Here is a 27,762-nt window from a genome sequence, read left to right as displayed (position 1 = left end):
TCTTCGGTCGCACTCGTCCATTCCGAACAGATATCCTCAACTGATCCAGCCGCGATTGCATGCACTTGACCCATTTCTCTCTCAACCCTTCCTATTCAAGTAGACGTCCAGATTCCTTAACAGTATTGGAATTATACCATCCATCACCAGCTCGTCTGGTAACTTATTCCAGAAACGCACCACCCTCTGCGTACAACCGTTGCCCCTCACTGCCTTTCGAATTCTCACCCTCCCACACCAGATTTATACCCTCTGGTTCTGAACTGCCCCACCTGAGCGAAAGGAACTTGTCTATTTACCCGATTCATTCCCATCATGATTGAAAAACCTCCGTAAGATCAGCTCCCAGCCTCTGACGCGCCAGGCGAAATAGTGAGCGAGTGTTCAGCCTGTAAACGTTTGCACCTTTTCCATTTTCAAATGTAGGGTGTAGGGGCATGCTGTCTGAAGCAATCATTTTAGCAGCTGACCTGTCGCGGACAAACTCTGCAGGAAGGCCTGATAACTTGCTAAATATGCGGTCAAACGAAGATTGCATAAGCAACATGAGTCATTGAGCAAAACGTGCAATTGACTTCTGAGCTGTTGCTGACACCAAAGCAACTGCGTCGTTCGGGAGCAGAAAGAACCCCACTGATAGATTACAATTCCAATGCATTTGGCGTAAGGTTCGTAGCAGTTAATCAGCAGCACATAACCCTGACTCCAAAGGTCTGTGAGTATCCAGAAGAACAGTGAGCGATCGTTGAAGGTACGGTTCTCCAGACGAAATTTGTCAACGTGAGAAGCTGCAGCTGAGCTGGTGGCGTTGCGATTGAAATTGCATGCGTCCGGACATTGTGTTTAATTTTAGATATCAGAGCAAATGGTTAACTCGAGTATGCGCGTTCGGAAAAGTAAATGTTTTTTTTGTTGAAAAGCTTTGCAACGAAAGGAAATACTTCAGACTATCGTAGAAGCAGAAAATGCAGAGCAGCCATGGATGTGAGCACCGGCAATATAGCCATTTGCGTTCGGTGGCCCGCCGGCGTTGGTCGGTTAGCTCAGCTGGTTAGAGCGTGGTGCTAATAACGCCAAGGTCGTGGGTTCGATCCCCACACTGACCACATGCAGCGCTTGTGTCGTTGCTGTGTTTCCAAACGACGTACTCCACAAAGCAGGAAGCGCCATCAGCGCAATAAAGCATTTGACAGGGTTAGTACCCGTGATGGCTGCAGCAAAACAACCAGTCTCAGTTGTTTTCACCAACAAATGCAAAACATGAAATATGTGCAGTATTCGACAGACCTGGCACAGTCTCGGAGGAGAACCGGAGTTCAGGCTTCAATTTAATCAAAGATTCGTTCGTGTTATTTTCCTGGATCTCTGTTAATACTCGTCACACGACTTCCAGACGCAATTCGTTCGCTTGCTCACCTCTCATGCATCGACACTGGGAGTTATCATATCACCAGCAATATCATAGAGCCATTCATAAAAGCAAATTACTGCGGATGCTGGAAGCTGAAACCAAAAGAGAAAATGCTGGATAATCTCAGCAGGTCTGGCACCATCTGCAAGGAGAGAAAAGAGCTGACGTTTCGAGTCTAACTGATTAAAGATAAAGATAAAAACAAAGGGGGAGTATTATGGAGCTATTTATACCACGCTGAGAGAAGGTGAGTCAAGGCTCCAGATGCAAAGGTGATAATGACAGTGCATGGAGAGATTAAAGGGAGATTAAGAGGCGTGAATGACGCAGGCTGAAGCCAGCGCTATGTGACAAAATATGTGAGGGATGGGTCAAGCCGAGACAAAATGGAAAACAGGGGAGAAGGGTAGCAAAGCGGGAAGAGGAGAGGAAAAAGGTATTGACAGAGTGGGGAGCGAGAGAAAGAGAGACAGTCAAGAAATAAGAGGTACAGAACAGTGAAAAAAAAACACAACTAAAAAAGATAAATAAAATAATTGAAATAAAATTACCTGAAGTTGTTTGAATTCAACAACTTCAGACAATTTTACTTCTTTTTTATATTTATCTTTTTTATCATTTCACCTGCACTATCATAGAGCCATTAGATATGGACAGCACTGAAAACACAGTCTTCGGTCGCACTCGTCCATTCCGAACAGATATCCTCAACTGATCCAGCCGCGATTGCATGCACTTGACCCATTTCTCTCTCAACCCTTCCTATTCAAGTAGACGTCCAGATTCCTTAACAGTATTGGAATTATACCATCCATCACCAGCTCGTCTGGTAACTTATTCCAGAAACGCACCACCCTCTGCGTACAACCGTTGCCCCTCACTGCCTTTCGAATTCTCACCCTCCCACACCAGATTTATACCCTCTGGTTCTGAACTGCCCCACCTGAGCGAAAGGAACTTGTCTATTTACCCGATTCATTCCCATCATGATTGAAAAACCTCCGTAAGATCAGCTCCCAGCCTCTGACGCGCCAGGCGAAATAGTGAGCGAGTGTTCAGCCTGTAAACGTTTGCACCTTTTCCATTTTCAAATGTAGGGTGTAGGGGCATGCTGTCTGAAGCAATCATTTTAGCAGCTGACCTGTCGCGGACAAACTCTGCAGGAAGGCCTGATAACTTGCTAAATATGCGGTCAAACGAAGATTGCATAAGCAACATGAGTCATTGAGCAAAACGTGCAATTGACTTCTGAGCTGTTGCTGACACCAAAGCAACTGCGTCGTTCGGGAGCAGAAAGAACCCCACTGATAGATTACAATTCCAATGCATTTGGCGTAAGGTTCGTAGCAGTTAATCAGCAGCACATAACCCTGACTCCAAAGGTCTGTGAGTATCCAGAAGAACAGTGAGCGATCGTTGAAGGTACGGTTCTCCAGACGAAATTTGTCAACGTGAGAAGCTGCAGCTGAGCTGGTGGCGTTGCGATTGAAATTGCATGCGTCCGGACATTGTGTTTAATTTTAGATATCAGAGCAAATGGTTAACTCGAGTATGCGCGTTCGGAAAAGTAAATGTTTTTTTTGTTGAAAAGCTTTGCAACGAAAGGAAATACTTCAGACTATCGTAGAAGCAGAAAATGCAGAGCAGCCATGGATGTGAGCACCGGCAATATAGCCATTTGCGTTCGGTGGCCCGCCGGCGTTGGTCGGTTAGCTCAGCTGGTTAGAGCGTGGTGCTAATAACGCCAAGGTCGGGGGTTCGATCCCCGCCCTGACCACATGCAGCGCTTGTGTCGTTGCTGTGTTTCCAAACGACGTACTCCACAAAGCAGGAAGCGCCATCAGCGCAATAAAGCATTTGACAGGGTTAGTACCCGTGATGGCTGCAGCAAAACAGCCAGTCTCAGTTGTTTTCACCAACAAATGCAAAACATGAAATATGTGCAGTATTCGACAGACCTGGCACAGTCTCGGAGGAGAACCGGAGTTCAGGCTTCAATTTAATCAAAGATTCGTTCGTGTTATTTTCCTGGATCTCTGTTAATACTCGTCACACGACTTCCAGACGCAATTCGTTCGCTTGTTCACCTCTCATGCATCGACACTGGGAGTTATCATATCACCAGCAATATCATAGAGCCATTCATAAAAGCAAATTACTGCGGATGCTGGAAGCTGAAACCAAAAGAGAAAATGCTGGATAATCTCAGCAGGTCTGGCACCATCTGCAAGGAGAGAAAAGAGCTGACGTTTCGAGTCTAACTGATTAAAGATAAAGATAAAAACAAAGGGGGAGTATTATGGAGCTATTTATACCACGCTGAGAGAAGGTGAGTCAAGGCTCCAGATGCAAAGGTGATAATGACAGTGCATGGAGAGATTAAAGGGAGATTAAGAGGCGTGAATGACGCAGGCTGAAGCCAGCGCTATGTGACAAAATATGTGAGGGATGGGTCAAGCCGAGACAAAATGGAAAACAGGGGAGAAGGGTAGCAAAGCGGGAAGAGGAGAGGAAAAAGGTATTGACAGAGTGGGGAGCGAGAGAAAGAGAGACAGTCAAGAAATAAGAGGTACAGAACAGTGAAAAAAAAAACACAACTAAAAAAGATAAATAAAATAATTGAAATAAAATTACCTGAAGTTGTTTGAATTCAACAACTTCAGACAATTTTACTTCTTTTTTATATTTATCTTTTTTATCATTTCACCTGCACTATCATAGAGCCATTAGATATGGACAGCACTGAAAACACAGTCTTCGGTCGCACTCGTCCATTCCGAACAGATATCCTCAACTGATCCAGCCGCGATTGCATGCACTTGACCCATTTCTCTCTCAACCCTTCCTATTCAAGTAGACGTCCATATTCCTTAACAGTATTGGAATTATACCATCCATCACCAGCTCGTCTGGTAACTTATTCCAGAAACGCACCACCCTCTGCGTACAACCGTTGCCCCTCACTGCCTTTCGAATTCTCACCCTCCCACACCAGATTTATACCCTCTGGTTCTGAACTGCCCCACCTGAGCGAAAGGAACTTGTCTATTTACCCGATTCATTCCCATCATGATTGAAAAACCTCCGTAAGATCAGCTCCCAGCCTCTGACGCGCCAGGCGAAATAGTGAGCGAGTGTTCAGCCTGTAAACGTTTGCACCTTTTCCATTTTCAAATGTAGGGTGTAGGGGCATGCTGTCTGAAGCAATCATTTTAGCAGCTGACCTGTCGCGGACAAACTCTGCAGGAAGGCCTGATAACTTGCTAAATATGCGGTCAAACGAAGATTGCATAAGCAACATGAGTCATTGAGCAAAACGTGCAATTGACTTCTGAGCTGTTGCTGACACCAAAGCAACTGCGTCGTTCGGGAGCAGAAAGAACCCCACTGATAGATTACAATTCCAATGCATTTGGCGTAAGGTTCGTAGCAGTTAATCAGCAGCACATAACCCTGACTCCAAAGGTCTGTGAGTATCCAGAAGAACAGTGAGCGATCGTTGAAGGTACGGTTCTCCAGACGAAATTTGTCAACGTGAGAAGCTGCAGCTGAGCTGGTGGCGTTGCGATTGAAATTGCATGCGTCCGGACATTGTGTTTAATTTTAGATATCAGAGCAAATGGTTAACTCGAGTATGCGCGTTCGGAAAAGTAAATGTTTTTTTTGTTGAAAAGCTTTGCAACGAAAGGAAATACTTCAGACTATCGTAGAAGCAGAAAATGCAGAGCAGCCATGGATGTGAGCACCGGCAATATAGCCATTTGCGTTCGGTGGCCCGCCGGCGTTGGTCGGTTAGCTCAGCTGGTTAGAGCGTGGTGCTAATAACGCCAAGGTCGGGGGTTCGATCCCCGCACTGACCACATGCAGCGCTTGTGTCGTTGCTGTGTTTCCAAACGACGTACTCCACAAAGCAGGAAGCGCCATCAGCGCAATAAAGCATTTGACAGGGTTAGTACCCGTGATGGCTGCAGCAAAACAGCCAGTCTCAGTTGTTTTCACCAACAAATGCAAAACATGAAATATGTGCAGTATTCGACAGACCTGGCACAGTCTCGGAGGAGAACCGGAGTTCAGGCTTCAATTTAATCAAAGATTCGTTCGTGTTATTTTCCTGGATCTCTGTTAATACTCGTCACACGACTTCCAGACGCAATTCGTTCGCTTGTTCACCTCTCATGCATCGACACTGGGAGTTATCATATCACCAGCAATATCATAGAGCCATTCATAAAAGCAAATTACTGCGGATGCTGGAAGCTGAAACCAAAAGAGAAAATGCTGGATAATCTCAGCAGGTCTGGCACCATCTGCAAGGAGAGAAAAGAGCTGACGTTTCGAGTCTAACTGATTAAAGATAAAGATAAAAACAAAGGGGGAGTATTATGGAGCTATTTATACCACGCTGAGAGAAGGTGAGTCAAGGCTCCAGATGCAAAGGTGATAATGACAGTGCATGGAGAGATTAAAGGGAGATTAAGAGGCGTGAATGACGCAGGCTGAAGCCAGCGCTATGTGACAAAATATGTGAGGGATGGGTCAAGCCGAGACAAAATGGAAAACAGGGGAGAAGGGTAGCAAAGCGGGAAGAGGAGAGGAAAAAGGTATTGACAGAGTGGGGAGCGAGAGAAAGAGAGACAGTCAAGAAATAAGAGGTACAGAACAGTGAAAAAAAAAACACAACTAAAAAAGATAAATAAAATAATTGAAATAAAATTACCTGAAGTTGTTTGAATTCAACAACTTCAGACAATTTTACTTCTTTTTTATATTTATCTTTTTTATCATTTCACCTGCACTATCATAGAGCCATTAGATATGGACAGCACTGAAAACACAGTCTTCGGTCGCACTCGTCCATTCCGAACAGATATCCTCAACTGATCCAGCCGCGATTGCATGCACTTGACCCATTTCTCTCTCAACCCTTCCTATTCAAGTAGACGTCCAGATTCCTTAACAGTATTGGAATTATACCATCCATCACCAGCTCGTCTGGTAACTTATTCCAGAAACGCACCACCCTCTGCGTACAACCGTTGCCCCTCACTGCCTTTCGAATTCTCACCCTCCCACACCAGATTTATACCCTCTGGTTCTGAACTGCCCCACCTGAGCGAAAGGAACTTGTCTATTTACCCGATTCATTCCCATCATGATTGAAAAACCTCCGTAAGATCAGCTCCCAGCCTCTGACGCGCCAGGCGAAATAGTGAGCGAGTGTTCAGCCTGTAAACGTTTGCACCTTTTCCATTTTCAAATGTAGGGTGTAGGGGCATGCTGTCTGAAGCAATCATTTTAGCAGCTGACCTGTCGCGGACAAACTCTGCAGGAAGGCCTGATAACTTGCTAAATATGCGGTCAAACGAAGATTGCATAAGCAACATGAGTCATTGAGCAAAACGTGCAATTGACTTCTGAGCTGTTGCTGACACCAAAGCAACTGCGTCGTTCGGGAGCAGAAAGAACCCCACTGATAGATTACAATTCCAATGCATTTGGCGTAAGGTTCGTAGCAGTTAATCAGCAGCACATAACCCTGACTCCAAAGGTCTGTGAGTATCCAGAAGAACAGTGAGCGATCGTTGAAGGTACGGTTCTCCAGACGAAATTTGTCAACGTGAGAAGCTGCAGCTGAGCTGGTGGCGTTGCGATTGAAATTGCATGCGTCCAGACATTGTGTTTAATTTTAGATATCAGAGCAAATGGTTAACTCGAGTATGCGCGTTCGGAAATGTAAATTTTTTTTTGTTGAAAAGCTTTGCAACGAAAGGAAATACTTCAGACTATCGTAGAAGCAGAAAATGCAGAGCAGCCATGGATGTGAGCACCGGCAATATAGCCATTTGCGTTCGGTGGCCCGCCGGCGTTGGTCGGTTAGCTCAGCTGGTTAGAGCGTGGTGCTAATAACGCCAAGGTCGTGGGTTCGATCCCCACACTGACCACATGCAGCGCTTGTGTCGTTGCTGTGTTTCCAAACGACGTACTCCACAAAGCAGGAAGCGCCATCAGCGCAATAAAGCATTTGACAGGGTTAGTACCCGTGATGGCTGCAGCAAAACAACCAGTCTCAGTTGTTTTCACCAACAAATGCAAAACATGAAATATGTGCAGTATTCGACAGACCTGGCACAGTCTCGGAGGAGAACCGGAGTTCAGGCTTCAATTTAATCAAAGATTCGTTCGTGTTATTTTCCTGGATCTCTGTTAATACTCGTCACACGACTTCCAGACGCAATTCGTTCGCTTGCTCACCTCTCATGCATCGACACTGGGAGTTATCATATCACCAGCAATATCATAGAGCCATTCATAAAAGCAAATTACTGCGGATGCTGGAAGCTGAAACCAAAAGAGAAAATGCTGGATAATCTCAGCAGGTCTGGCACCATCTGCAAGGAGAGAAAAGAGCTGACGTTTCGAGTCTAACTGATTAAAGATAAAGATAAAAACAAAGGGGGAGTATTATGGAGCTATTTATACCACGCTGAGAGAAGGTGAGTCAAGGCTCCAGATGCAAAGGTGATAATGACAGTGCATGGAGAGATTAAAGGGAGATTAAGAGGCGTGAATGACGCAGGCTGAAGCCAGCGCTATGTGACAAAATATGTGAGGGATGGGTCAAGCCGAGACAAAATGGAAAACAGGGGAGAAGGGTAGCAAAGCGGGAAGAGGAGAGGAAAAAGGTATTGACAGAGTGGGGAGCGAGAGAAAGAGAGACAGTCAAGAAATAAGAGGTACAGAACAGTGAAAAAAAAACACAACTAAAAAAGATAAATAAAATAATTGAAATAAAATTACCTGAAGTTGTTTGAATTCAACAACTTCAGACAATTTTACTTCTTTTTTATATTTATCTTTTTTATCATTTCACCTGCACTATCATAGAGCCATTAGATATGGACAGCACTGAAAACACAGTCTTCGGTCGCACTCGTCCATTCCGAACAGATATCCTCAACTGATCCAGCCGCGATTGCATGCACTTGACCCATTTCTCTCTCAACCCTTCCTATTCAAGTAGACGTCCAGATTCCTTAACAGTATTGGAATTATACCATCCATCACCAGCTCGTCTGGTAACTTATTCCAGAAACGCACCACCCTCTGCGTACAACCGTTGCCCCTCACTGCCTTTCGAATTCTCACCCTCCCACACCAGATTTATACCCTCTGGTTCTGAACTGCCCCACCTGAGCGAAAGGAACTTGTCTATTTACCCGATTCATTCCCATCATGATTGAAAAACCTCCGTAAGATCAGCTCCCAGCCTCTGACGCGCCAGGCGAAATAGTGAGCGAGTGTTCAGCCTGTAAACGTTTGCACCTTTTCCATTTTCAAATGTAGGGTGTAGGGGCATGCTGTCTGAAGCAATCATTTTAGCAGCTGACCTGTCGCGGACAAACTCTGCAGGAAGGCCTGATAACTTGCTAAATATGCGGTCAAACGAAGATTGCATAAGCAACATGAGTCATTGAGCAAAACGTGCAATTGACTTCTGAGCTGTTGCTGACACCAAAGCAACTGCGTCGTTCGGGAGCAGAAAGAACCCCACTGATAGATTACAATTCCAATGCATTTGGCGTAAGGTTCGTAGCAGTTAATCAGCAGCACATAACCCTGACTCCAAAGGTCTGTGAGTATCCAGAAGAACAGTGAGCGATCGTTGAAGGTACGGTTCTCCAGACGAAATTTGTCAACGTGATAAGCTGCAGCTGAGCTGGAGGCGTTGCGATTGAAATTGCATGCGTCCAGACATTGTGTTTAATTTTAGATATCAGAGCAAATGGTTAACTCGAGTATGCGCGTTCGGAAAAGTAAATGTTTTTTTTGTTGAAAAGCTTTGCAACGAAAGGAAATACTTCAGACTATCGTAGAAGCAGAAAATGCAGAGCAGCCATGGATGTGAGCACCGGCAATATAGCCATTTGCGTTCGGTGGCCCGCCGGCGTTGGTCGGTTAGCTCAGCTGGTTAGAGCGTGGTGCTAATAACGCCAAGGTCGTGGGTTCGATCCCCACACTGACCACATGCAGCGCTTGTGTCGTTGCTGTGTTTCCAAACGACGCACTCCACAAAGCAGGAAGCGCCATCAGCGCAATAAAGCATTTGACAGGGTTAGTACCCGTGATGGCTGCAGCAAAACAGCCAGTCTCAGTTGTTTTCACCAACAAATGCAAAACATGAAATATGTGCAGTATTCGACAGACCTGGCACAGTCTCGGAGGAGAACCGGAGTTCAGGCTTCAATTTAATCAAAGATTCGTTCGTGTTATTTTCCTGGATCTCTGTTAATACTCGTCACACGACTTCCAGACGCAATTCGTTCGCTTGCTCACCTCTCATGCATCGACACTGGGAGTTATCATATCACCAGCAATATCATAGAGCCATTCATAAAAGCAAATTACTGCGGATGCTGGAAGCTGAAACCAAAAGAGAAAATGCTGGATAATCTCAGCAGGTCTGGCACCATCTGCAAGGAGAGAAAAGAGCTGACGTTTCGAGTCTAACTGATTAAAGATAAAGATAAAAACAAAGGGGGAGTATTATGGAGCTATTTATACCACGCTGAGAGAAGGTGAGTCAAGGCTCCAGATGCAAACGTGATAATGACAGTGCATGGAGAGATTAAAGGGAGATTAAGAGGCGTGAATGACGCAGGCTGAAGCCAGCGCTATGTGACAAAATATGTGAGGGATGGGTCAAGCCGAGACAAAATGGAAAACAGGGGAGAAGGGTAGCAAAGCGGGAAGAGGAGAGGAAAAAGGTATTGACAGAGTGGGGAGCGAGAGAAAGAGAGACAGTCAAGAAATAAGAGGTACAGAACAGTGAAAAAAAAACACAACTAAAAAAGATAAATAAAATAATTGAAATAAAATTACCTGAAGTTGTTTGAATTCAACAACTTCAGACAATTTTACTTCTTTTTTATATTTATCTTTTTCATCATTTCACCTGCACTATCATAGAGCCATTAGATATGGACAGCACTGAAAACACAGTCTTCGGTCGCACTCGTCCATTCCGAACAGATATCCTCAACTGATCCAGCCGCGATTGCATGCACTTGACCCATTTCTCTCTCAACCCTTCCTATTCAAGTAGACGTCCAGATTCCTTAACAGTATTGGAATTATACCATCCATCACCAGCTCGTCTGGTAACTTATTCCAGAAACGCACCACCCTCTGCGTACAACCGTTGCCCCTCACTGCCTTTCGAATTCTCACCCTCCCTCACCAGATTTATACCCTCTGGTTCTGAACTGCCCCACCTGAGCGAAAGGAACTTGTCTATTTACCCGATTCATTCCCATCATGATTGAAAAACCTCCGTAAGATCAGCTCCCAGCCTCTGACGCGCCAGGCGAAATAGTGAGCGAGTGTTCAGCCTGTAAACGTTTGCACCTTTTCCATTTTCAAATGTAGGGTGTAGGGGCATGCTGTCTGAAGCAATCATTTTAGCAGCTGACCTGTCGCGGACAAACTCTGCAGGAAGGCCCGATAACTTGCTAAATATGTGGTCAAACGAAGATTGCATAAGCAACATGAGTCATTGAGCAAAACGTGCAATTGACTTCTGAGCTGTTGCTGACACCAAAGCAACTGCGTCGTTCGGGAGCAGAAAGAACCCCACTGATAGATTACAATTCCAATGCATTTGGCGTAAGGTTCGTAGCAGTTAATCAGCAGCACATAACCCTGACTCCAAAGGTCTGTGAGTATCCAGAAGAACAGTGAGCGATCGTTGAAGGTAAGGTTCTCCAGACGAAATTTGTCAACGTGAGAAGCTGCAGCTGAGCTGGTGGCGTTGCGATTGAAATTGCATGCGTCCGGACATTGTGTTTAATTTTAGATATCAGAGCAAATGGTTAACTCGAGTATGCGCGTTCGGAAAAGTAAATGTTTTTTTTTGTTGAAAAGCTTTGCCACGAAAGGAAATACTTCAGACTATCGTAGAAGCAGAAAATGCAGAGCAGCCATAGATGTGAGCACCGGCAATATAGCCATTTGCGTTCGGTGGCCCGCCGGCGTTGGTCGGTTAGCTCGGCTGGTTAGAGCGTGATGCTAATAACGCCAAGGTCGTGGGTTCGATCCCCACATTGGCCACATGCAGCGCTTGTGTCGTGCTGTGTTTCCAAACGGCGTACTCCACAAAGCGGGAAGCGCCATCAGCGCAATAAAGCATTTGATAGGGTTCGTGATGGCTGCAGCAAAACAGCCAGTCTCAGTTGTTTTCACCAACAAATGCAAAACATGAAATATGTGCAGTATTCGACAGACCTGGCACAGCCTCGGAGGAGAACCGGAGTTCAGGCTTCAATTTAATCAAAGATTCGTTCGTGTTATTTTCCTGGATCTCTGTTAATACTCGTCACACGACTTCCAGACGCAATTCGTTCGCTTGCTCACCTCTCATGCATCGACACTGGGAGTTATCATATCACCAGCAATATCATAGAGCCATTCATAAAAGCAAATTACTGCGGATGCTGGAAGCTGAAACCAAAAGAGAAAATGCTGGATAATCTCAGCAGGTCTGGCACCATCTGCAAGGAGAGAAAAGAGCTGACGTTTCGAGTCTAACTGATTAAAGATAAAGATAAAAACAAAGGGGGAGTATTATGGAGCTATTTATACCACGCTGAGAGAAGGTGAGTCAAGGCTCCAGATGCAAAGGTGATAATGACAGTGCATGGAGAGATTAAAGGGAGATTAAGAGGCGTGAATGACGCAGGCTGAAGCCAGCGCTATGTGACAAAATATGTGAGGGATGGGTCAAGCCGAGACAAAATGGAAAACAGGGGAGAAGGGTAGCAAAGCGGGAAGAGGAGAGGAAAAAGGTATTGAGAGAGTGGGGAGCGAGAGAAAGAGAGACAGTCAAGAAATAAGAGGTACAGAACAGTGAAAAAAAAACACAACTAAAAAAGATAAATAAAATAATTGAAATAAAATTACCTGAAGTTGTTTGAATTCAACAACTTCAGACAATTTTACTTCTTTTTTATATTTATCTTTTTTATCATTTCACCTGCACTATCATAGAGCCATTAGATATGGACAGCACTGAAAACACAGTCTTCGGTCGCACTCGTCCATTCCGAACAGATATCCTCAACTGATCCAGCCGCGATTGCATGCACTTGACCCATTTCTCTCTCAACCCTTCCTATTCAAGTAGACGTCCAGATTCCTTAACAGTATTGGAATTATACCATCCATCACCAGCTCGTCTGGTAACTTATTCCAGAAACGCACCACCCTCTGCGTACAACCGTTGCCCCTCACTGCCTTTCGAATTCTCACCCTCCCACACCAGATTTATACCCTCTGGTTCTGAACTGCCCCACCTGAGCGAAAGGAACTTGTCTATTTACCCGATTCATTCCCATCATGATTGAAAAACCTCCGTAAGATCAGCTCCCAGCCTCTGACGCGCCAGGCGAAATAGTGAGCGAGTGTTCAGCCTGTAAACGTTTGCACCTTTTCCATTTTCAAATGTAGGGTGTAGGGGCATGCTGTCTGAAGCAATCATTTTAGCAGCTGACCTGTCGCGGACAAACTCTGCAGGAAGGCCTGATAACTTGCTAAATATGTGGTCAAACGAAGATTGCATAAGCAACATGAGTCATTGAGCAAAACGTGCAATTGACTTCTGAGCTGTTGCTGACACCAAAGCAACTGCGTCGTTCGGGAGCAGAAAGAACCCCACTGATAGATTACAATTCCAATGCATTTGGCGTAAGGTTCGTAGCAGTTAATCAGCAGCACATAACCCTGACTCCAAAGGTCTGTGAGTATCCAGAAGAACAGTGAGCGATCGTTGAAGGTACGGTTCTCCAGACGAAATTTGTCAACGTGAGAAGCTGCAGCTGAGCTGGTGGCGTTGCGATTGAAATTGCATGCGTCCGGACATTGTGTTTAATTTTAGATATCAGAGCAAATGGTTAACTCGAGTATGCGCGTTCGGAAAAGTAAATGTTTTTTTTTGTTGAAAAGCTTTGCAACGAAAGGAAATACTTCAGACTATCGTAGAAGCAGAAAATGCAGAGCAGCCATAGATGTGAGCACCGGCAATATAGCCATTTGCGTTCGGTGGCCCGCCGGCGTTGGTCGGTTAGCTCAGCTGGTTAGAGCGTGATGCTAATAACGCCAAGGTCGTGGGTTCGATCCCCACACTGGCCACATGCAGCGCTTGTGTCGTTGCTGTGTTTCCAAACGGCGTACTCCACAAAGCGGGAAGCGCCATCAGCGCAATAAAGCATTTGATAGGGTTCGTGATGGCTGCAGCAAAACAGCCAGTCTCAGTTGTTTTCACCAACAAATGCAAAACATGAAATATGTGCAGTATTCGACAGACCTGGCACAGCCTCGGAGGAGAACCGGAGTTCAGGCTTCAATTTAATCAAAGATTCGTTCGTGTTATTTTCCTGGATCTCTGTTAATACTCGTCACACGACTTCCAGACGCAATTCGTTCGCTTGCTCACCTCTCATGCATCGACACTGGGAGTTATCATATCACCAGCAATATCATAGAGCCATTCATAAAAGCAAATTACTGCGGATGCTGGAAGCTGAAACCAAAAGAGAAAATGCTGGATAATCTCAGCAGGTCTGGCACCATCTGCAAGGAGAGAAAAGAGCTGACGTTTCGAGTCTAACTGATTAAAGATAAAGATAAAAACAAAGGGGGAGTATTATGGAGCTATTTATACCACGCTGAGAGAAGGTGAGTCAAGGCTCCAGATGCAAAGGTGATAATGACAGTGCATGGAGAGATTAAAGGGAGATTAAGAGGCGTGAATGACGCAGGCTGAAGCCAGCGCTATGTGACAAAATATGTGAGGGATGGGTCAAGCCGAGACAAAATGGAAAACAGGGGAGAAGGGTAGCAAAGCGGGAAGAGGAGAGGAAAAAGCTATTGACAGAGTGGGGAGCGAGAGAAAGAGAGACAGTCAAGAAATAAGAGGTACAGAACAGTGAAAAAAAAACACAACTAAAAAAGATAAATAAAATAATTGAAATAAAATTACCTGAAGTTGTTTGAATTCAACAACTTCAGACAATTTTACTTCTTTTTTATATTTATCTTTTTTATCATTTCACCTGCACTATCATAGAGCCATTAGATATGGACAGCACTGAAAACACAGTCTTCGGTCGCACTCGTCCATTCCGAACAGATATCCTCAACTGATCCAGCCGCGATTGCATGCACTTGACCCATTTCTCTCTCAACCCTTCCTATTCAAGTAGACGTCCAGATTCCTTAACAGTATTGGAATTATACCATCCATCACCAGCTCGTCTGGTAACTTATTCCAGAAACGCACCACCCTCTGCGTACAACCGTTGCCCCTCACTGCCTTTCGAATTCTCACCCTCCCACACCAGATTTATACCCTCTGGTTCTGAACTGCCCCACCTGAGCGAAAGGAACTTGTCTATTTACCCGATTCATTCCCATCATGATTGAAAAACCTCCGTAAGATCAGCTCCCAGCCTCTGACGCGCCAGGCGAAATAGTGAGCGAGTGTTCAGCCTGTAAACGTTTGCACCTTTTCCATTTTCAAATGTAGGGTGTAGGGGCATGCTGTCTGAAGCAATCATTTTAGCAGCTGACCTGTCGCGGACAAACTCTGCAGGAAGGCCTGATAACTTGCTAAATATGTGGTCAAACGAAGATTGCATAAGCAACATGAGTCATTGAGCAAAACGTGCAATTGACTTCTGAGCTGTTGCTGACACCAAAGCAACTGCCTCGTTCGGGAGCAGAAAGAACCCCACTGATAGATTACAATTCCAATGCATTTGGCGTAAGGTTCGTAGCACTTAATCAGCAGCACATAACCCTGACTCCAAAGGTCTGTGAGTATCCAGAAGAACAGTGAGCGATCGTTGAAGGTACGGTTCTCCAGACGAAATTTGTCAACGTGAGAAGCTGCAGCTGAGCTGGTGGCGTTGCGATTGAAATTGCATGCGTCCGGACATTGTGTTTAATTTTAGATATCAGAGCAAATGGTTAACTCGAGTATGCGCGTTCGGAAAAGTAAATGTTTTTTTTTGTTGAAAAGCTTTGCAACGAAAGGAAATACTTCAGACTATCGTAGAAGCAGAAAATGCAGAGCAGCCATAGATGTGAGCACCGGCAATATAGCCATTTGCGTTCGGTGGCCCGCCGGCGTTGGTCGGTTAGCTCAGCTGGTTAGAGCGTGGTGCTAATAACGCCAAGGTCGTGGGTTCGATCCCCACACTGACCACATGCCGCGCTTGTGTCGTTGCTGTGTTTCCAAACGGCGTACTCCACAAAGCGGGAAGCGCCATCAGCGCAATAAAGCATTTGATAGGGTTAGTGATGGCTGCAGCAAAACAGCCAGTCTCAGTTGTTTTCACCAACAAATGCAAAACATGAAATATGTGCAGTATTCGACAGACCTGGCACAGTCTCGGAGGAGAACCGTAGTTCAGGCTTCAATTTAATCAAAGATTCGTTCGTGTTATTTTCCTGGATCTCTGTTAATACTCGTCACACGACTTCCAGACGCAATTCGTTCGCTTGCTCACCTCTCATGCATCGACACTGGGAGTTATCATATCACCAGCAATATCATAGAGCCATTCATAAAAGCAAATTACTGCGGATGCTGGAAGCTGAAACCAAAAGAGAAAATGCTGGATAATCTCAGCAGGTCTGGCACCATCTGCAAGGAGAGAAAAGAGCTGACGTTTCGAGTCTAACTGATTAAAGATAAAGATAAAAACAAAGGGGGAGTATTATGGAGCTATTTATACCACGCTGAGAGAAGGTGAGTCAAGGCTCCAGATGCAAAGGTGATAATGACAGTGCATGGAGAGATTAAAGGGAGATTAAGAGGCGTGAATGACGCAGGCTGAAGCCAGCGCTATGTGACAAAATATGTGAGGGATGGGTCAAGCCGAGACAAAATGGAAAACAGGGGAGAAGGGTAGCAAAGCGGGAAGAGGAGAGGAAAAATGTATTGACAGAGTGGGGAGCGAGAGAAAGAGAGACAGTCAAGAAATAAGAGGTACAGAACAGTGAAAAAAAAACACAACTAAAAAAGATAAATAAAATAATTGAAATAAAATTACCTGAAGTTGTTTGAATTCAACAACTTCAGACAATTTTACTTCTTTTTTTTATTTATCTTTTTTATCATTTCACCTGCACTATCATAGAGCCATTAGATATGGACAGCACTGAAAACACAGTCTTCGGTCGCACTCGTCCATTCCGAACAGATATCCTCAACTGATCCAGCCGCGATTGCATGCACTTGACCCATTTCTCTCTCAACCCTTCCTATTCAAGTAGACGTCCAGATTCCTTAACAGTATTGGAATTATACCATCCATCACCAGCTCGTCTGGTAACTTATTCCAGAAACGCACCACCCTCTGCGTACAACCGTTGCCCCTCACTGCCTTTCGAATTCTCACCCTCCCACACCAGATTTATACCCTCTGGTTCTGAACTGCCCCACCTGAGCGAAAGGAACTTGTCTATTTACCCGATTCATTCCCATCATGATTGAAAAACCTCCGTAAGATCAGCTCCCAGCCTCTGACGCGCCAGGCGAAATAGTGAGCGAGTGTTCAGCCTGTAAACGTTTGCACCTTTTCCATTTTCAAATGTAGGGTGTAGGGGCATGCTGTCTGAAGCAATCATTTTAGCAGCTGACCTGTCGCGGACAAACTCTGCAGGAAGGCCTGATAACTTGCTAAATATGCGGTCAAACGAAGATTGCATAAGCAACATGAGTCATTGAGCAAAACGTGCAATTGACTTCTGAGCTGTTGCTGACACCAAAGCAACTGCGTCGTTCGGGAGCAGAAAGAACCCCACTGATAGATTACAATTCCAATGCATTTGGCGTAAGGTTCGTAGCAGTTAATCAGCAGCACATAACCCTGACTCCAAAGGTCTGTGAGTATCCAGAAGAACAGTGAGCGATCGTTGAAGGTACGGTTCTCCAGACGAAATTTGTCAACGTGAGAAGCTGCAGCTGAGCTGGTGGCGTTGCGATTGAAATTGCATGCGTCCAGACATTGTGTTTAATTTTAGATATCAGAGCAAATGGTTAACTCGAGTATGCGCGTTCGGAAAAGTAAATGTTTTTTTTGTTGAAAAGCTTTGCAACGAAAGGAAATACTTCAGACTATCGTAGAAGCAGAAAATGCAGAGCAGCCATGGATGTGAGCACCGGCAATATAGCCATTTGCGTTCGGTGGCCCGCTGGCGTTGGTCGGTTAGCTCAGCTGGTTAGAGCGTGGTGCTAATAACACCAAGGTCGTGGGTTCGATCCCCACACTGACCACATGCAGCGCTTGTGTCGTTGCTGTGTTTCCAAACGACGTACTCCACAAAGCAGGAAGCGCCATCAGCGCAATAAAGCATTTGACAGGGTTAGTACCCGTGATGGCTGCAGCAAAACAGCCAGTCTCAGTTGTTTTCACCAACAAATGCAAAACATGAAATATGTGCAGTATTCGACAGACCTGGCACAGTCTCGGAGGAGAACCGGAGTTCAGGCTTCAATTTAATCAAAGATTCGTTCGTGTTATTTTCCTGGATCTCTGTTAATACTCGTCACACGACTTCCAGACGCAATTCGTTCGCTTGCTCACCTCTCATGCATCGACACTGGGAGTTATCATATCACCAGCAATATCATAGAGCCATTCATAAAAGCAAATTACTGCGGATGCTGGAAGCTGAAACCAAAAGAGAAAATGCTGGATAATCTCAGCAGGTCTGGCACCATCTGCAAGGAGAGAAAAGAGCTGACGTTTCGAGTCTAACTGATTAAAGATAAAGATAAAAACAAAGGGGGAGTATTATGGAGCTATTTATACCACGCTGAGAGAAGGTGAGTCAAGGCTCCAGATGCAAAGGTGATAATGACAGTGCATGGAGAGATTAAAGGGAGATTAAGAGGCGTGAATGACGCAGGCTGAAGCCAGCGCTATGTGACAAAATATGTGAGGGATGGGTCAAGCCGAGACAAAATGGAAAACAGGGGAGAAGGGTAGCAAAGCGGGAAGAGGAGAGGAAAAAGGTATTGACAGAGTGGGGAGCGAGAGAAAGAGAGACAGTCAAGAAATAAGAGGTACAGAACAGTGAAAAAAAAACACAACTAAAAAAGATAAATAAAATAATTGAAATAAAATTACCTGAAGTTGTTTGAATTCAACAACTTCAGACAATTTTACTTCTTTTTTTTATTTATCTTTTTTATCATTTCACCTGCACTATCATAGAGCCATTAGATATGGACAGCACTGAAAACACAGTCTTCGGTCGCACTCGTCCATTCCGAACAGATATCCTCAACTGATCCAGCCGCGATTGCATGCACTTGACCCATTTCTCTCTCAACCCTTCCTATTCAAGTAGACGTCCAGATTCCTTAACAGTATTGGAATTATACCATCCATCACCAGCTCGTCTGGTAACTTATTCCAGAAACGCACCACCCTCTGCGTACAACCGTTGCCCCTCACTGCCTTTCGAATTCTCACCCTCCCACACCAGATTTATACCCTCTGGTTCTGAACTGCCCCACCTGAGCGAAAGGAACTTGTCTATTTACCCGATTCATTCCCATCATGATTGAAAAACCTCCGTAAGATCAGCTCCCAGCCTCTGACGCGCCAGGCGAAATAGTGAGCGAGTGTTCAGCCTGTAAACGTTTGCACCTTTTCCATTTTCAAATGTAGGGTGTAGGGGCATGCTGTCTGAAGCAATCATTTTAGCAGCTGACCTGTCGCGGACAAACTCTGCAGGAAGGCCTGATAACTTGCTAAATATGCGGTCAAACGAAGATTGCATAAGCAACATGAGTCATTGAGCAAAACGTGCAATTGACTTCTGAGCTGTTGCTGACACCAAAGCAACTGCGTCGTTCGGGAGCAGAAAGAACCCCACTGGTAGATTACAATTCCAATGCATTTGGCGTAAGGTTCGTAGCAGTTAATCAGCAGCACATAACCCTGACTCCAAAGGTCTGTGAGTATCCAGAAGAACAGTGAGCGATCGTTGAAGGTACGGTTCTCCAGACGAAATTTGTCAACGTGAGAAGCTGCAGCTGAGCTGGTGGCGTTGCGATTGAAATTGCATGCGTCCAGACATTGTGTTTAATTTTAGATATCAGAGCAAATGGTTAACTCGAGTATGCGCGTTCGGAAAAGTAAATGTTTTTTTTGTTGAAAAGCTTTGCAACGAAAGGAAATACTTCAGACTATCGTAGAAGCAGAAAATGCAGAGCAGCCATGGATGTGAGCACCGGCAATATAGCCATTTGCGTTCGGTGGCCCGCCGGCGTTGGTCGGTTAGCTCAGCTGGTTAGAGCGTGGTGCTAATAACGCCAAGGTCGTGGGTTCGATCCCCACACTGACCACATGCAGCGCTTGTGTCGTTGCTGTGTTTCCAAACGACGTACTCCACAAAGCAGGAAGCGCCATCAGCGCAATAAAGCATTTGACAGGGTTAGTACCCGTGATGGCTGCAGCAAAACAGCCAGTCTCAGTTGTTTTCACCAACAAATGCAAAACATGAAATATGTGCAGTATTCGACAGACCTGGCACAGTCTCGGAGGAGAACCGGAGTTCAGGCTTCAATTTAATCAAAGATTCGTTCGTGTTATTTTCCTGGATCTCTGTTAATACTCGTCACACGACTTCCAGACGCAATTCGTTCGCTTGCTCACCTCTCATGCATCGACACTGGGAGTTATCATATCACCAGCAATATCATAGAGCCATTCATAAAAGCAAATTACTGCGGATGCTGGAAGCTGAAACCAAAAGAGAAAATGCTGGATAATCTCAGCAGGTCTGGCACCATCTGCAAGGAGAGAAAAGAGCTGACGTTTCGAGTCTAACTGATTAAAGATAAAGATAAAAACAAAGGGGGAGTATTATGGAGCTATTTATACCACGCTGAGAGAAGGTGAGTCAAGGCTCCAGATGCAAAGGTGATAATGACAGTGCATGGAGAGATTAAAGGGAGATTAAGAGGCGTGAATGACGCAGGCTGAAGCCAGCGCTATGTGACAAAATATGTGAGGGATGGGTCAAGCCGAGACAAAATGGAAAACAGGGGAGAAGGGTAGCAAAGCGGGAAGAGGAGAGGAAAAAGGTATTGACAGAGTGGGGAGCGAGAGAAAGAGAGACAGTCAAGAAATAAGAGGTACAGAACAGTGAAAAAAAAACACAACTAAAAAAGATAAATAAAATAATTGAAATAAAATTACCTGAAGTTGTTTGAATTCAACAACTTCAGACAATTTTACTTCTTTTTTATATTTATCTTTTTCATCATTTCACCTGCACTATCATAGAGCCATTAGATATGGACAGCACTGAAAACACAGTCTTCGGTCGCACTCGTCCATTCCGAACAGATATCCTCAACTCATCCAGCCGCGATTGCATGCACTTGACCCATTTCTCTCTCAACCCTTCCTATTCAAGTAGACGTCCAGATTCCTTAACAGTATTGGAATTATACCATCCATCACCAGCTCGTCTGGTAACTTATTCCAGAAACGCACCACCCTCTGCGTACAACCGTTGCCCCTCACTGCCTTTCGAATTCTCACCCTCCCACACCAGATTTATACCCTCTGGTTCTGAACTGCCCCACCTGAGCGAAAGGAACTTGTCTATTTACCCGATTCATTCCCATCATGATTGAAAAACCTCCGTAAGATCAGCTCCCAGCCTCTGACGCGCCAGGCGAAATAGTGAGCGAGTGTTCAGCCTGTAAACGTTTGCACCTTTTCCATTTTCAAATGTAGGGTGTAGGGGCATGCTGTCTGAAGCAATCATTTTAGCAGCTGACCTGTCGCGGACAAACTCTGCAGGAAGGCCTGATAACTTGCTAAATATGCGGTCAAACGAAGATTGCATAAGCAACATGAGTCATTGAGCAAAACGTGCAATTGACTTCTGAGCTGTTGCTGACACCAAAGCAACTGCGTCGTTCGGGAGCAGAAAGAACCCCACTGATAGATTACAATTCCAATGCATTTGGCGTAAGGTTCGTAGCAGTTAATCAGCAGCACATAACCCTGACTCCAAAGGTCTGTGAGTATCCAGAAGAACAGTGAGCGATCGTTGAAGGTACGGTTCTCCAGACGAAATTTGTCAACGTGAGAAGCTGCAGCTGAGCTGGTGGCGTTGCGATTGAAATTGCATGCGTCCGGACATTGTGTTTAATTTTAGATATCAGAGCAAATGGTTAACTCGAGTATGCGCGTTCGGAAAAGTAAATGTTTTTTTTGTTGAAAAGCTTTGCAACGAAAGGAAATACTTCAGACTATCGTAGAAGCAGAAAATGCAGAGCAGCCATGGATGTGAGCACCGGCAATATAGCCATTTGCGTTCGGTGGCCCGCCGGCGTTGGTCGGTTAGCTCAGCTGGTTAGAGCGTGGTGCTAATAACGCCAAGGTCGTGGGTTCGAACCCCACACTGACCACATGCAGCGCTTGTGTCGTTGCTGTGTTTCCAAACGACGTACTCCACAAAGCAGGAAGCGCCATCAGCGCAAGAAAGCATTTGACAGGGTTAGTACCCGTGATGGCTGCAGCAAAACAGCCAGTCTCAGTTGTTTTCACCAACAAATGCAAAACATGAAATATGTGCAGTATTCGACAGACCTGGCACAGTCTCGGAGGAGAACCGGAGTTCAGGCTTCAATTTAATCAAAGATTCGTTCGTGTTATTTTCCTGGATCTCTGTTAATACTCGTCACACGACTTCCAGACGCAATTCGTTCGCTTGCTCACCTCTCATGCATCGACACTGGGAGTTATCATATCACCAGCAATATCATAGAGCCATTCATAAAAGCAAATTACTGCGGATGCTGGAAGCTGAAACCAAAAGAGAAAATGCTGGATAATCTCAGCAGGTCTGGCACCATCTGCAAGGAGAGAAAAGAGCTGACGTTTCGAGTCTAACTGATTAAAGATAAAGATAAAAACAAAGGGGGAGTATTATGGAGCTATTTATACCACGCTGAGAGAAGGTGAGTCAAGGCTCCAGATGCAAAGGTGATAATGACAGTGCATGGAGAGATTAAAGGGAGATTAAGAGGCGTGAATGACGCAGGCTGAAGCCAGCGCTATGTGACAAAATATGTGAGGGATGGGTCAAGCCGAGACAAAATGGAAAACAGGGGAGAAGGGTAGCAAAGCGGGAAGAGGAGAGGAAAAAGGTATTGACAGAGTGGGGAGCGAGAGAAAGAGAGACAGTCAAGAAATAAGAGGTACAGAACAGTGAAAAAAAAACACAACTAAAAAAGATAAATAAAATAATTGAAATAAAATTACCTGAAGTTGTTTGAATTCAACAACTTCAGACAATTTTACTTCTTTTTTATATTTATCTTTTTCATCATTTCACCTGCACTATCATAGAGCCATTAGATATGGACAGCACTGAAAACACAGTCTTCGGTCGCACTCGTCCATTCCGAACAGATATCCTCAACTCATCCAGCCGCGATTGCATGCACTTGACCCATTTCTCTCTCAACCCTTCCTATTCAAGTAGACGTCCAGATTCCTTAACAGTATTGGAATTATACCATCCATCACCAGCTCGTCTGGTAACTTATTCCAGAAACGCACCACCCTCTGCGTACAACCGTTGCCCCTCACTGCCTTTCGAATTCTCACCCTCCCACACCAGATTTATACCCTCTGGTTCTGAACTGCCCCACCTGAGCGAAAGGAACTTGTCTATTTACCCGATTCATTCCCATCATGATTGAAAAACCTCCGTAAGATCAGCTCCCAGCCTCTGACGCGCCAGGCGAAATAGTGAGCGAGTGTTCAGCCTGTAACCGTTTGCACCTTTTCCATTTTCAAATGTAGGGTGTAGGGGCATGCTGTCTGAAGCAATCATTTTAGCAGCTGACCTGTCGCGGACAAACTCTGCAGGAAGGCCCGATAACTTGCTAAATATGTGGTCAAACGAAGATTGCATAAGCAACATGAGTCATTGAGCAAAACGTGCAATTGACTTCTGAGCTGTTGCTGACACCAAAGCAACTGCGTCGTTCGGGAGCAGAAAGAACCCCACTGATAGATTACAATTCCAATGCATTTGGCGTAAGGTTCGTAGCAGTTAATCAGCAGCACATAACCCTGACTCCAAAGGTCTGTGAGTATCCAGAAGAACAGTGAGCGATCGTTGAAGGTACGGTTCTCCAGACGAAATTTGTCAACGTGAGAAGCTGCAGCTGAGCTGGTGGCGTTGCGATTGAAATTGCATGCGTCCGGACATTGTGTTTAATTTTAGATATCAGAGCAAATGGTTAACTCGAGTATGCGCGTTCGGAAAAGTAAATGTTTTTTTTTGTTGAAAAGCTTTGCAACGAAAGGAAATACTTCAGACTATCGTAGAAGCAGAAAATGCAGAGCAGCCATAGATGTGAGCACCGGCAATATAGCCATTTGCGTTCGGTGGCCCGCCGGCGTTGGTCGGTTAGCTCAGCTGGTTAGAGCGTGGTGCTAATAACGCCAAGGTCGTGGGTTCGATCCCCACACTGACCACATGCAGCGCTTGTGTCGTTGCTGTGTTTCCAAACGGCGTACTCCACAAAGCGGGAAGCGCCATCAGCGCAATAAAGCATTTGATAGGGTTAGTGATGGCTGCAGCAAAACAGCCAGTCTCAGTTGTTTTCACCAACAAATGCAAAACATGAAATATGTGCAGTATTCGACAGACCTGGCACAGTCTCGGAGGAGAACCGGAGTTCAGGCTTCAATTTAATCAAAGATTCGTTCGTGTTATTTTCCTGGATCTCTGTTAATACTCGTCACACGACTTCCAGACGCAATTCGTTCGCTTGCTCACCTCTCATGCATCGACACTGGGAGTTATCATATCACCAGCAATATCATAGAGCCATTCATAAAAGCAAATTACTGCGGATGCTGGAAGCTGAAACCAAAAGAGAAAATGCTGGATAATCTCAGCAGGTCTGGCACCATCTGCAAGGAGAGAAAAGAGCTGACGTTTCGAGTCTAACTGATTAAAGATAAAGATAAAAACAAAGGGGGAGTATTATGGAGCTATTTATACCACGCTGAGAGAAGGTGAGTCAAGGCTCCAGATGCAAAGGTGATAATGACAGTGCATGGAGAGATTAAAGGGAGATTAAGAGGCGTGAATGACCCAGGCTGAAGCCAGCGCTATGTGACAAAATATGTGAGGGATGGGTCAAGCCGAGACAAAATGGAAAACAGGGGAGAAGGGTAGCAAAGCGGGAAGAGGAGAGGAAAAAGGTATTGAGAGAGTGGGGAGCGAGAGAAAGAGAGACAGTCAAGAAATAAGAGGTACAGAACAGTGAAAAAAAAACACAACTAAAAAAGATAAATAAAATAATTGAAATAAAATTACCTGAAGTTGTTTGAATTCAACAACTTCAGACAATTTTACTTCTTTTTTTTATTTATCTTTTTTATCATTTCACCTGCACTATCATAGAGCCATTAGATATGGACAGCACTGAAAACACAGTCTTCGGTCGCACTCGTCCATTCCAAACAGATATCCTCAACTGATCCAGCCGCGATTGCATGCACTTGACCCATTTCTCTCTCAACCCTTCCTATTCAAGTAGACGTCCAGATTCCTTAACAGTATTGGAATTATACCATCCATCACCAGCTCGTCTGGTAACTTATTCCAGAAACGCACCACCCTCTGCGTACAACCGTTGCCCCTCACTGCCTTTCGAATTCTCACCCTCCCACACCAGATTTATACCCTCTGGTTCTGAACTGCCCCACCTGAGCGAAAGGAACTTGTCTATTTACCCGATTCATTCCCATCATGATTGAAAAACCTCCGTAAGATCAGCTCCCAGCCTCTGACGCGCCAGGCGAAATAGTGAGCGAGTGTTCAGCCTGTAAACGTTTGCACCTTTTCCATTTTCAAATGTAGGGTGTAGGGGCATGCTGTCTGAAGCAATCATTTTAGCAGCTGACCTGTCGCGGACAAACTCTGCAGGAAGGCCTGATAACTTGCTAAATATGCGGTCAAACGAAGATTGCATAAGCAACATGAGTCATTGAGCAAAACGTGCAATTGACTTCTGAGCTGTTGCTGACACCAAAGCAACTGCGTCGTTCGGGAGCAGAAAGAACCCCACTGATAGATTACAATTCCAATGCATTTGGCGTAAGGTTCGTAGCAGTTAATCAGCAGCACATAACCCTGACTCCAAAGGTCTGTGAGTATCCAGAAGAACAGTGAGCGATCGTTGAAGGTACGGTTCTCCAGACGAAATTTGTCAACGTGAGAAGCTGCAGCTGAGCTGGTGGCGTTGCGATTGAAATTGCATGCGTCCGGACATTGTGTTTAATTTTAGATATCAGAGCAAATGGTTAACTCGAGTATGCGCGTTCGGAAAAGTAAATGTTTTTTTTGTTGAAAAGCTTTGCAACGAAAGGAAATACTTCAGACTATCGTAGAAGCAGAAAATGCAGAGCAGCCATGGATGTGAGCACTGGCAATATAGCCATTTGCGTTCGGTGGCCCGCTGGCGTTGGTCGGTTAGCTCAGCTGGTTAGAGCGTGGTGCTAATAACGCCAAGGTCGTGGGTTCGATCCCCACACTGACCACATGCAGCGCTTGTGTCGTTGCTGTGTTTCCAAACGACGTACTCCACAAAGCAGGAAGCGCCATCAGCGCAATAAAGCATTTGACAGGGTTAGTACCCGTGATGGCTGCAGCAAAACAGCCAGTCTCAGTTGTTTTCACCAACAAATGCAAAACATGAAATATGTGCAGTATTCGACAGACCTGGCACAGTCTCGGAGGAGAACCGGAGTTCAGGCTTCAATTTAATCAAAGATTCGTTCGTGTTATTTTCCTGGATCTCTGTTAATACTCGTCACACGACTTCCAGACGCAATTCGTTCGCTTGCTCACCTCTCATGCATCGACACTGGGAGTTATCATATCACCAGCAATATCATAGAGCCATTCATAAAAGCAAATTACTGCGGATGCTGGAAGCTGAAACCAAAAGAGAAAATGCTGGATAATCTCAGCAGGTCTGGCACCATCTGCAAGGAGAGAAAAGAGCTGACGTTTCGAGTCTAACTGATTAAAGATAAAGATAAAAACAAAGGGGGAGTATTATGGAGCTATTTATACCACGCTGAGAGAAGGTGAGTCAAGGCTCCAGATGCAAAGGTGATAATGACAGTGCATGGAGAGATTAAAGGGAGATTAAGAGGCGTGAATGACGCAGGCTGAAGCCAGCGCTATGTGACAAAATATGTGAGGGATGGGTCAAGCCGAGACAAAATGGAAAACAGGGGAGAAGGGTAGCAAAGCGGGAAGAGGAGAGGAAAAAGGTATTGAGAGAGTGGGGAGCGAGAGAAAGAGAGACAGTCAAGAAATAAGAGGTACAGAACAGTGAAAAAAAAACACAACTAAAAAAGATAAATAAAATAATTGAAATAAAATTACCTGAAGTTGTTTGAATTCAACAACTTCAGACAATTTTACTTCTTTTTTTTATTTATCTATTTTATCATTTCACCTGCACTATCATAGAGCCATTAGATATGGACAGCACTGAAAACACAGTCTTCGGTCGCACTCGTCCATTCCGAACAGATATCCTCAACTGATCCAGCCGCGATTGCATGCACTTGACCCATTTCTCTCTCAACCCTTCCTATTCAAGTAGACGTCCAGATTCCTTAACAGTATTGGAATTATACCATCCATCACCAGCTCGTCTGGTAACTTATTCCAGAAACGCACCACCCTCTGCGTACAACCGTTGCCCCTCACTGCCTTTCGAATTCTCACCCTCCCACACCAGATTTATACCCTCTGGTTCTGAACTGCCCCACCTGAGCGAAAGGAACTTGTCTATTTACCCGATTCATTCCCATCATGATTGAAAAACCTCCGTAAGATCAGCTCCCAGCCTCTGACGCGCCAGGCGAAATAGTGAGCGAGTGTTCAGCCTGTAAACGTTTGCACCTTTTCCATTTTCAAATGTAGGGTGTAGGGGCATGCTGTCTGAAGCAATCATTTTAGCAGCTGACCTGTCGCGGACAAACTCTGCAGGAAGGCCTGATAACTTGCTAAATATGCGGTCAAACGAAGATTGCATAAGCAACATGAGTCATTGAGCAAAACGTGCAATTGACTTCTGAGCTGTTGCTGACACCAAAGCAACTGCGTCGTTCGGGAGCAGAAAGAACCCCACTGATAGATTACAATTCCAATGCATTTGGCGTAAGGTTCGTAGCAGTTAATCAGCAGCACATAACCCTGACTCCAAAGGTCTG

General features: G+C 45.0%; 11 non-coding genes across 11 annotated transcripts; all 11 read left to right on the top strand.

Annotated features, from left to right (window-relative positions):
• Positions 1-1,032: 1,032 nt before the first annotated feature.
• Positions 1,033-1,106, top strand: trnai-aau (transfer RNA isoleucine (anticodon AAU)). Its single transcript has one exon. It is a non-coding gene; the product is annotated as a tRNA-Ile (tRNA).
• A 4,091-nt stretch (positions 1,107-5,197) lies between these two features.
• trnai-aau (transfer RNA isoleucine (anticodon AAU)) lies at positions 5,198-5,271 on the top strand. Its single transcript has one exon. It is a non-coding gene; the product is annotated as a tRNA-Ile (tRNA).
• Positions 5,272-7,279: 2,008 nt separating this feature from the next.
• trnai-aau (transfer RNA isoleucine (anticodon AAU)) lies at positions 7,280-7,353 on the top strand. Its single transcript has one exon. It is a non-coding gene; the product is annotated as a tRNA-Ile (tRNA).
• Positions 7,354-9,361: 2,008 nt separating this feature from the next.
• trnai-aau (transfer RNA isoleucine (anticodon AAU)) lies at positions 9,362-9,435 on the top strand. Its single transcript has one exon. It is a non-coding gene; the product is annotated as a tRNA-Ile (tRNA).
• A 4,085-nt stretch (positions 9,436-13,520) lies between these two features.
• trnai-aau (transfer RNA isoleucine (anticodon AAU)) lies at positions 13,521-13,594 on the top strand. Its single transcript has one exon. It is a non-coding gene; the product is annotated as a tRNA-Ile (tRNA).
• Positions 13,595-15,597: 2,003 nt separating this feature from the next.
• Positions 15,598-15,671, top strand: trnai-aau (transfer RNA isoleucine (anticodon AAU)). Its single transcript has one exon. It is a non-coding gene; the product is annotated as a tRNA-Ile (tRNA).
• A 2,002-nt stretch (positions 15,672-17,673) lies between these two features.
• trnai-aau (transfer RNA isoleucine (anticodon AAU)) lies at positions 17,674-17,747 on the top strand. The gene has a single exon. It is a non-coding gene; the product is annotated as a tRNA-Ile (tRNA).
• Positions 17,748-19,755: 2,008 nt separating this feature from the next.
• Positions 19,756-19,829, top strand: trnai-aau (transfer RNA isoleucine (anticodon AAU)). The gene has a single exon. It is a non-coding gene; the product is annotated as a tRNA-Ile (tRNA).
• Positions 19,830-21,837: 2,008 nt separating this feature from the next.
• Positions 21,838-21,911, top strand: trnai-aau (transfer RNA isoleucine (anticodon AAU)). Its single transcript has one exon. It is a non-coding gene; the product is annotated as a tRNA-Ile (tRNA).
• Positions 21,912-23,920: 2,009 nt separating this feature from the next.
• trnai-aau (transfer RNA isoleucine (anticodon AAU)) lies at positions 23,921-23,994 on the top strand. Its single transcript has one exon. It is a non-coding gene; the product is annotated as a tRNA-Ile (tRNA).
• Positions 23,995-25,996: 2,002 nt separating this feature from the next.
• Positions 25,997-26,070, top strand: trnai-aau (transfer RNA isoleucine (anticodon AAU)). The gene has a single exon. It is a non-coding gene; the product is annotated as a tRNA-Ile (tRNA).
• The last annotated feature ends 1,692 nt before the right edge of the window (positions 26,071-27,762 follow it).

The sequence above is a fragment of the Chiloscyllium punctatum genome, chromosome 24 (assembly GCF_047496795.1).
Source record: "Chiloscyllium punctatum isolate Juve2018m chromosome 24, sChiPun1.3, whole genome shotgun sequence".
In the NCBI taxonomy this organism is placed as follows: Eukaryota; Metazoa; Chordata; class Chondrichthyes; order Orectolobiformes; family Hemiscylliidae; genus Chiloscyllium; species Chiloscyllium punctatum.
Note: the sequence above shows the minus strand (reverse complement) of the source record. Positions and strands in the feature narration are given on the sequence as shown.